This window comes from Aethalodelphis obliquidens, unplaced genomic scaffold, assembly GCF_003676395.1.
Source record: "Aethalodelphis obliquidens isolate GAN/ISIS:26980383/991018 unplaced genomic scaffold, ASM367639v1 scaffold61, whole genome shotgun sequence".
Taxonomy (NCBI): Eukaryota; Metazoa; Chordata; class Mammalia; order Artiodactyla; family Delphinidae; genus Aethalodelphis; species Aethalodelphis obliquidens.
This window is the reverse complement of record NW_020838005.1, coordinates 513,734-523,487: the sequence shown is the minus strand read 5'-3', so window position 1 is coordinate 523,487 and position 9,754 is coordinate 513,734.

Sequence of the window (9,754 nt, the reverse complement as noted above, 5' to 3'; positions counted from 1 at the left end):
GTAGGTAAAACGTATCATAATTTTCAAAGTTTGCTCTAATCCTTTAAGTACATTGTACACACAGGTGGGGCCTCTCGTTGCATGTTCACATCACGAGATTTAACTCTTTGCATAAATCTACAGTCATCCTCCCCTCCCTTGGAAGGCTCTCAAATTACAAAAGCTCTTGCAGTAAATTAACAGATGTGGATTATTTTCTTTAACCATTAAAAGTAATCCAGGAAATTGAACAAAAATCTCCCATCTCTAAAGAAAGCCCCCTGCTTCCTCTTCCTTGTCACTTTTCCAACTTTCCTTGAACGTCTCTGCTAATCTCATACCTGTCTTCTTCCAGCATCTCGCCTTAGCGAGTCTGTGGGATTCAGAATTCCTTTTCAATCTGTCTCTCAGGTTACTTCAGGTGCAAATTTCTAGAGTCACCGCAGCTTTGTCACTGGAGGTCTCACTGGTCCTCCCCAGGCCTCCTTAGGAAGGCCATGGCTGCCAGAAGGGGAAATACATGTCAAAGATGTGCACCTGATAAAAGTTTTCCTTCTAACTAGAAAGCAAGCCGTTTTCCTGGGGTGATGTTAATACCCTGTGTCTTAAAGCTGACCTCTGAGGGACCAGTGGCTGTGAAGAGAAAGTCACTTAGCTTGGGTGCCCTGTGAGGGAGAGTTGCACACAGAAGGTTTGTTGAGGTGAGCTCAGGAAACACACCCAAGAGGAAGTGAGGACAGCACAGTTGAAGAGCAGGAGAAGCTGATTCCTAAGACAGGTGTGACTGAGTCCTCACCTGATACTTTAAGAAGCCCCGAAGCCGATGTGTCCCAGATCGAGGAAAGGACGGATACTTGTATCCCAGCATCGGCCACCTCCTGAAAGAGGCAGTAACCTTGGACGATGCATTCCTTTCTGGCCACCAAGGGACAAGCTATAAGTCATTACCGTGAACATTCCCAGCAGCTGTGGGGCTGCGTCTCCCCAGTATGGGGCCTCGGTGGAGCACCACGGAATTCACTGTAAGACATCAGACCCCGGCCATGCTCAGTCTCAGGGCCACGGTCACCACCATTCCTTGTAATGAGGAAATATCAGACTAGGCTTAGGGTACCAGGCTCTGCGCAGAAACACCCAGACTCTGCTCTGCCCGCAGCCATCACCAATGTGTCACCAGGGCTTGTTTGTCAAAGCCAAGAGTTATTTACTGCCCAAGAAAAGGGGCAGGAATGATAGTCCTGGAACATAAAGAGCTCCGAGTTTAGCCATAGACTTGGCCTTCGTGCAAACTTTCCCAGACAGACTAGCGCGTCAAAAGTCAGCAAGGGAAGGCAGAACCTCAGTCTCTGTGGTGTGTCCTCCTCTGACCTCTACAAAGGCTCCAGACATGGCTGGACTTATTTCCTGAACTTGCTCTGGGCCTGATATGGGGTTTAGGAGAGATCTAGAATGGAAATTTAGGATGGGTCCCCTGTGCAGCCTCTTCTAACTGGACAGTCTCCTCCTGTTTTCAGCCGATCCAGTGATGGGCACAACCCTCAACAGGAAGGTGATGGGGCAGAAAGGAAGGGGTGACACCCAGAGGAAAGCCCCGTTTTCTCCTTGGAATGACTGAAGGATACTCAAAGATTGTTTTTTTGCGGTACGCAGGCCTCTCACTGTTGTGGCCTCTCCCGCTGTGGAGCACAGTCTCCGGACAGGCAGGCTCAGTGGCCATGGCTCACGGGCCCAGCCACTCCGCGGCATGTGGGATCTTCCCGGACCGGGGCACAAACCCGTGTCCCCTGCATCGGCAGGCGGACTCCCAACCACTGCGCCACCAGAGAAGCCCTCAAAGATTGTTTTTAAGCCTAGAAATCCATGGCGGTATGTGGGAGAAAATGCTGACTTCGCTCTCTTGAAGGTGGAATTCCAGCAGCAGTTTTTTTTTATAATTTTTTAAAATTAAACTTTATTTCTTTTTTACCCACACCACGTGGCATGCTGGATCGTAGTTCCCTGACCAGGGATCGAACCCGTGCCCCCTGCAGTGGAAGCGCAGAGTTTTAACCACTGCACCGCCAGGGAAGTCCCTCCAGCAGCATTTGATCTCAAATACCAGGTGACCCCATAGGCTCCACTGCGTTTGCAGGATGCTCTTCGGTCCCGTGGTCATCAGTATCGGCTGCACATTAGAAAATCCTGGGAGACTTTACCAAAACATGGGAGCTCCAGCCCTGCTTAACATTGGTTGCACTATAATCTCTGGAAAATGCCTCAGGCATTAGTAGTTTTTTAAATATAATGTCCAACACTACAAACCACTTGCTTCGCCCCTTTTCAACTGGTTTTCTTCCTCAGCCTTACAGATGCCAGGACAAGAGAGAGCTACCTGGAGAAGCCTACCGGGAAGGGAGGAGTTAGGGGTAGGTTTGGGTTGGTTTTGTTCGTTTTGTTTTGTTTTGCTCGCTTATTATTTTTACAGAGAACAGATGTTCAGCTTTTCTTACTTTCTTCTCCAGCCTCCTCCTCTTGGAATTTCTGACATCATCAAAAGGCCCTCTGTAATTCTGGAAAGCCCAGCTTATTCCAGTTAATCCCTCGCTCGAAACTGAAAGGACCCAAACTTCCTGGGTGTTTGACTAACCTGGTAATCCAGAAGCATTTCATTTATTACCCATCCGCTACCCGGGCCCATCAGAATGACAGTACACTCTGCCCTGGAAGACAGGAAGGAAAATTCCACCCCCAACTCCTGTGGAGCAGTTTTCACCTGTCCTGGAACTACCTTGTTTGTGCACCATTGGGAACTGCAGGTGTCATTTAACACGTGTCAATAAGTGTCTCGCTTCCCTGACAACTCATCTCTCAGGATTAAGTCCTGTCTTAACACTGACATAACATTTACACTTCCTCCTGCCAAACTGGTAATACTAAACTTTTTTTTAAAGTGTGTGTGCAGAGATGGATAACGTGGAGGGTGGTGGCTCATGGGCTGAGGGAGGGGATATGCCTGTGACAGCACAGGGTTTTTTTTAACTTTTTAATTTTATATTGGAGTCTAGTTGATTAACCATGTTGTGTTAGTTTCAGGTGTACAGCAAAGTGATTCAGTTATACATATACATGTATCTATTCATTTCAAATTCTTTTCCCATTTAGGTTATTACAAAGTATTGAGCAGAGTTCCTTGTGCTCTACAGTAGGTCCTTGTTGGTTGCAAAGAGTTGGCATCAGAACTCCAGCTCAAAGCTAGAACAGCTTATGGTTGACCTAAACAACATGTGAAAACAAGAGTGGTAGAAACGAGCTAGCTTTTATGGAGAAGAATGTGGGGAATATTCACAACACAGACTTGGAGGATGGGGAGATGTCGCTCTCTCATGGAAAAGTTTGGAATCCCTCTCCCTCACTCCATGCCGAGAGCTTGTTTATACTGACATCCTTGACGATTTTTCCCCCATTCAAGGAAGATCTGACTCATCAGAGGTGCAGGTTCTTTGCCTTGCACAGTGAGGTGCAGAGCGGGTACTGAGGATTGCCACGGCACAGGCATGCGAGGAGATGTTGCTTTAGCTTTAACAGAACTCGAGTTAGAAGGACCACGTCTCCCTCCTGTGACAAGAACCAACAAAATGGAGGAACGAGTGTGAGAGCCTTCTGAGTCGGAGAAGGGAGACACTGATGGAGGCTGCAGACTTTTCTTCTGCTGCTCCCTTCGTGACATGTACAAACCGACAGGGTGAATTGCTGATGGAAGCTTAGGACAAAGGTCCCAGGGTCCTCAGCGTGACTCACCCAAATGATTTCTCTGGGTTTTAAATCTTGCTTATCCTATTAATGGGTAGACAAGACCCTCCATAAATGTGTAAATAGCATCAAGAAATTCCATTGAAAGGAGCTCTTTCAAGAGAGAAGGGGAAAAGAACAGGATGAGGAGGGATGGCATGAGCGAGGAAAGACACAGCAAGATAGGATGGTACAGATGTCAAAGCTCTACAGCCTCCTATTTCCAGAATCCTGACTCCAGAAATGCTGTTTAGACCTTGACTGAGATCATGTGCCCTATTACTGGGTGGTTGCCTTTTTCCCCAGGGAGCCAGTTCAAGTGCATGTGAAGAGCAAAGGCACAAAAGGAGGGATAACACGGTGGGAAGCCACGGGGAAGGGACTGGACAGGTAGTTTTCCACAGCCTGCGGAAGCATCTCCATGTACATGTGAGCTCGCCACCCCCTCCTTGGCTTCTGATTGACTCCTGAGTGCAGAGATGGCTCTCTGTCCTAGAGATTAGGTTTTATTACAGAGATACACTGGGGGCATGTCAACTTTGGCATCAGGAAAAAATAAAAGCTGGGCCGGGATCTGAGGAAAGGTGTTCTCATTAAAACCCAAATGGGTTTTATTAAAGCCTGTGTAGGCACCCCCCTCCCCTCCCCGCCCCCCGGTGACAGGATGGGTTTTCACACAAATAGGGCAAACTTCCCACACAGAGAAACAGCTTGGTAGAACTCAAGCCACACACTACAATAGGAGTCCATGGGAAATGACTTAAGAGAGCTAGCTGACCATAAACCCTTAAAAACCAGAAAGAATTTGATCTTGGACAGTAACCAAAAATGTATCTTGTCCTGAGCAACAGGACTGAGCATTCCTCCTTACTCTGCACTGAGCTGATTGTAGTCTGACACTGATCAAATATATTTCTGCTGAATGAAGGAAGGAAGGAATAAATAAGTCCAGACCTCACCTGGAGTACTAGGTTTGGTTCTGAGAACCATATTTTGAGGTAAACTGTAGCAAGTTCAGAGAAGCTTAATCGGAATGAGGCAGGGATTTGAATCAGAAGTGTCAGAGAAGAGAAGGGAAGCGTTAGTCTTTTCCTGTGTTATCCTATAGGTGGAGTCATCAAGGTGACACAGTGCTCAGATCAGCAATGTCTAAGAAATCACTGGACTGATGTGGGTTCCCTGTCACTGGGGATGTGACAACTATTTGGTGAGGAGGTTGTAAGGAGAATGGACATGCCCGTTGCAACTTAAGATCTTTGCCAGCCCTCTAGTTCTACAATTTTAGGGAGGAGTATCGGGTTCTAACCTGTTTACCACCTACTAACTGTGAGGTGAGGGCAGATCTCCACAACTCTTCTGACTTTCAGCTACTCCTCTGTCGAATGGAGAAATTAATCCTTATCATGGTGAACTGAATCTATTCAGCTCTCCAGGTCCCATGTCTGACCCATAAGGGAAACAAACAATTTTACGATTTCAGGGGCAATGGAGACCTATTGATTGATTGATACCTGCTGATTGATATCTGAAATTCCATTCTTGAACCATAAGATTCCCATCTCTGGCTAAAATATAAATGGTCCTGGGAAAAGAAGTGAATTAAACTTGATGAATCATTTATCCCCCAATATTAATGTTTATTTAAAAAAATGTTTTACTGACTCTTGTTTAATAATTCAAATTTCACACCAAACCAAACTTAAAGAAGGCAAAAGTTAGCTCCAGAACCTTCTTCATGCTTCCTGTATTCGACCTATTATACAAAGCTTATGGTGCACACCCCTTACTCATTAGGGCAGCTGGAGGGATCTATAGCAGCTTCAGAAAACAAACTGTCCCCAGGGAACCACTCAGAGGTCTTGAATAAGTTTATTAATTTCAATAGAGACAGCTTGTGATACCAAAAATGGGTCACTGTAAAAGAGAGGGGAAAGAATGCTGGAGGTTTAAAAAGAAAAAAAAAAAATAAATTTCTATTTCTAAATTTCATCTAAGTTTAGCCCTGCCCATACTGATTTGTTTATTGCTGTCTTATGTTCAGGGCTTAAGCTATTGCATTCTTTTCATAGAAGCCGTTTGACTTTAGACCTCAGAGCATGTATATTGTTGCCTGGGAAATGGATGTCCAGAAACAGGTAATAGTGAAAGGACAAATGGATGATGAGTTCTCTCCACTGTACCACTCATACTTCCTTCACTCAGAAATTAGTAACTCAGTGAATATGGAGGACAAAAATATCTTCATATTTATTTTTAACTAAAAAAGTCATAACTCTAAGCTCTTTACCTAAATCATTAATTGTTAGGTTTCTCTAAATGCAGCATGACAGAATAAAAATAACATGGATCTCAGCTTTTGGACTGAACTGGAACACTGGTTATACCTTTATATTAGCTGTATGACCTTTGGCAAGTTATTTGACCTTGTTGAGACTCAGATTCGTCATCTTTAAATGAAGGTAATAATGCCTTTTTACAGGGTTATTCTATGCATTAAATGCGATAAACTCAGCATATATTAGGTCATCAAGAATTGTCAGTTCACCTTCCTCTTTTAGAGAAAATGTGTAAATTTTATCCAAATGTATAAATAAAATTTGCATACTATAATTAAATATATGCAGTGGTCACTTAACATATATATGCTTTTCCATGAAGCAACATAGCAAATAGTATTTACCTTTTCATTTTTGTGGCCCTTTAATATGCCATAATATATAACCACTGTATTATTGGACACTGGAGTTGCAAACAGATAGATAGATAAATAGATAGATAGATAGAGATAGATTTCAAAACAGGCAGGGAGAATGCAGACTAAAGTTACCACAAAAGGAACTGAAGATGATTCTCCAACATGTAGCAATTTCTCCTGGGCTGAGCTATAACTCCATGGGATTCCATATGGGGTCTTTCCCACAGGAGAGAGACTATGTTCCCTGAGTTTATATCATTAGAGGTGGACGTCTAGTGGTCAGGGCTGCTTGCTTCCATGCCCAAAGCTGGATTGCACAAATACAGACAAAGAAAATAAATCAACAAAAATAGCTAAGAGGCATTTCTAAACATATCCAGCTGCAAAAATTTATGGCTATTAGCTCTTGGAAAAGGTCATTTCAGATAAGACAACTATTTATACAGAAAACAAAAGTGAAACATATATTGATTGCTTTTCAGTTGACTATCTTCAGTCCTGGGAGACACAGTAAGTGGGAAAAAGCCTACCTAACCACCTACTGTCTGCCAGCATCTCATTCACTGAAGTCCTCCAAAATTTGGACTTGGGGCGGGGGGGCGGGTACTTCTGAAAAAGCTGAAGTTCAGTGTTTTATGATCATGGAGACCATTTTTTTCTCCAATATTATTTTATGAAATAGAGGAAAGGATCTCAAGACATAGACATTTTTGAGTTGGCCAAGTTCTCTTCCATGGCCAAGTTAGATCTTTGAGTACTGTAGGGAGATGGCCCATTGTAGAAATTCCCCTAACAAGGAAAATAAGACTTTCTCTTCAAATTGATACAGTAAATCTACTGCTCAAAGGTTGTATGACCTAAGGAAAGTTATTCACTTCCCTTTACCTTCGTTTCCTCATCTGTAAAGTAGTCTCTAACTGTTCTTCCAGCTCTATCAATCTATGTTCAATGACTTCTCTTCCGTTTTTGAAGCTCTCAGACCCTTCCCATTACCGTATGTTTGAATGAATTAAAATGTAAAAATTAAGCTTGCATATAAGATGTTATACAGATTTGGGGTGAGATAACTTGAATTTGAATCCTGAGTGCACAACTTTTTAACAGTACAAACTGAGCACAATATTTAAATCTCTAAGCCTTGACATGAGAATACCTACTTCCTAGGGTTAAATTAACACACCCAGCCAGCGCAGCCCATGGTAAGCAATGAGCTCTCAAAATATGTTGAGGCCTTGGGCTGAGCCTCCACCAGATGCCCCCTCCTGCCCCGGCACCCCACGACCCTGGGATTCCTGGTCTCCTCGTAGCACCCAAGTGGATATACACAGTGGAAAAAGAAGGGATAGAGAAGGTCCCCAGAAAGTTACAGAAGCTCAAGGTTGTGTCTCCACCCACTAAACCCTTTGATTCCGTTTACTTATGGGGTGTGTGTGTGTGTGTGTGTGTGTGTGTGTGTATGTGTGTATGAATCTTGATTTATACAATAAAAAGTCAATTAAAAAAGTAAAATGTAAAATGTCATACAAGCAGATTCTCAGTAATTTGTCACAATGTCCAGCTCAATGTAGGTTGAGTTAAATCTGCACAATCTAAAGAAAAGATTTCCTTTACATGATGGTTGATGGAGCCAAAGAAAAAAATTCTATTGTAATTTGAGAATTATAAAGGAGTCCTTACTGTAATATCTATAATGCAGATGCTAGCTTAGCTAGGGTCTCCTGGCCCCTGAGAGCCACTTAAGCTTAGCTTAAATCTCCATTCATGCCCTGTCAAAATCCTAACCTTCAGCAAGATGGTTGCTAAATCCTAGGTGGGTTCGTTTCATTCTCAGTTTCCACAGGCGCTATCTCTGTTCTTCACTGCAGAAATGAGACTCAAATTCTTGAATTCCTAAAACAATACAAAGCTCTCACACAAAGCATTCGTAAGTGTGGTCAAGTTTACTGAAAATGTGTTGAGGTGGTAAGGGACAAAAATGGATGTTATACCACAGCAACATGAAGATTTTCAAATTTAACATCAGAAATCCCTCATCTTAAATTGTGAGATTTCTACTGATTGCTTCATTGAATGTGGACCTCAGCCTCCTTTCATCTGCTAATTCCTTCCCTCTTTCTGGATCCTCCCCCTTGAGAACAGAGAGAGAGTGCTCTCTTTGTTTCAATCAGGGAACATTGTCACCACTTTCATTGCCTTGTCTCATGCTATCATATATTTTTCCAAAAAATGGCACGTTTTTTCTCAAGAAGAATTCTGGTGCCTAGTAATAATAATAATCCATTTGCATTACATACAAATGTATAATGTTGAAAAAGTTTCGGAAGGAAAAGTTAAGGCAACTTAAAAAAAAAAAAAGAATCTTTTCAAGCAGTCTTAACATGGCTTTAGCTGTACCCTGGGGTAGACAAACAGCGAATGATTAATTTAGAACCTATGATTATTTAAGGCTCTGAGCTAGGCCTCCAGAGTCAAAGAAGTTTGAAACACAACACATAGATGGCAAATAAACACATAAAAAGGTGGTACACATCACTTGTCATTAGAAAATTGCAAATTAAAACAACAATGGGATACCATTACACACCTATTAGAATTGCTAAATTAAAAAAAAAACTGACAATACCAAGTGCTGTCAAGGATTTGAAGCAATATGAACTCTCATGTATTGCTGGCAGGAATGCAAAATGGTACAGTTACTTTGGATGACACAGCAATGACGTTCCTAGGTATTTATCCAATTGATCTGAAACTTTATGTTCACGCCAAAACCTGCACGTTGAATGTTTATAGCAGCTTTATTCATAATTGCCAAGAAATGGAAGCAACCAAGATGTCCTTCAATAGGTAAAGTGTGGTACAGTCAAACAATGGAATATTATTTACCGATGAAAAGAAATGAGCGGGCTTCCCTGGTGGCGCAGTGGTTGAGAGTCCGCCTGCCGATGCAGGGGACACGGGTTCGTGCCCCGGTCCGGGAAGATCCCGCATGCCCGCGGAGCGGCTAGGCCGGTGAGCCATGGCCGCTGAGCCTGCGCGTTCAGAGCCTGTGCTCCGCAACGGGAGAGGCCACAACAGTGAGAGGTCCCGCCTACCGCAAAAAAAAAAAAAAGAAAAAAAAGAAATGAGCTATGAAACATGAAAAGGTATGGAGAAACTTAAATGCACATTGCTAAGTGAAAGGGACCAGTATGTAAAGACTATATGCTGTGTGATTCCAATTATGTGACATTCTGGAAAAGGCAAAATTATAGAAACGGTAAAAATATCGCTGATTTTCAGAAATTCAGAAGAAGGAGTAAAGGATGAATAGGC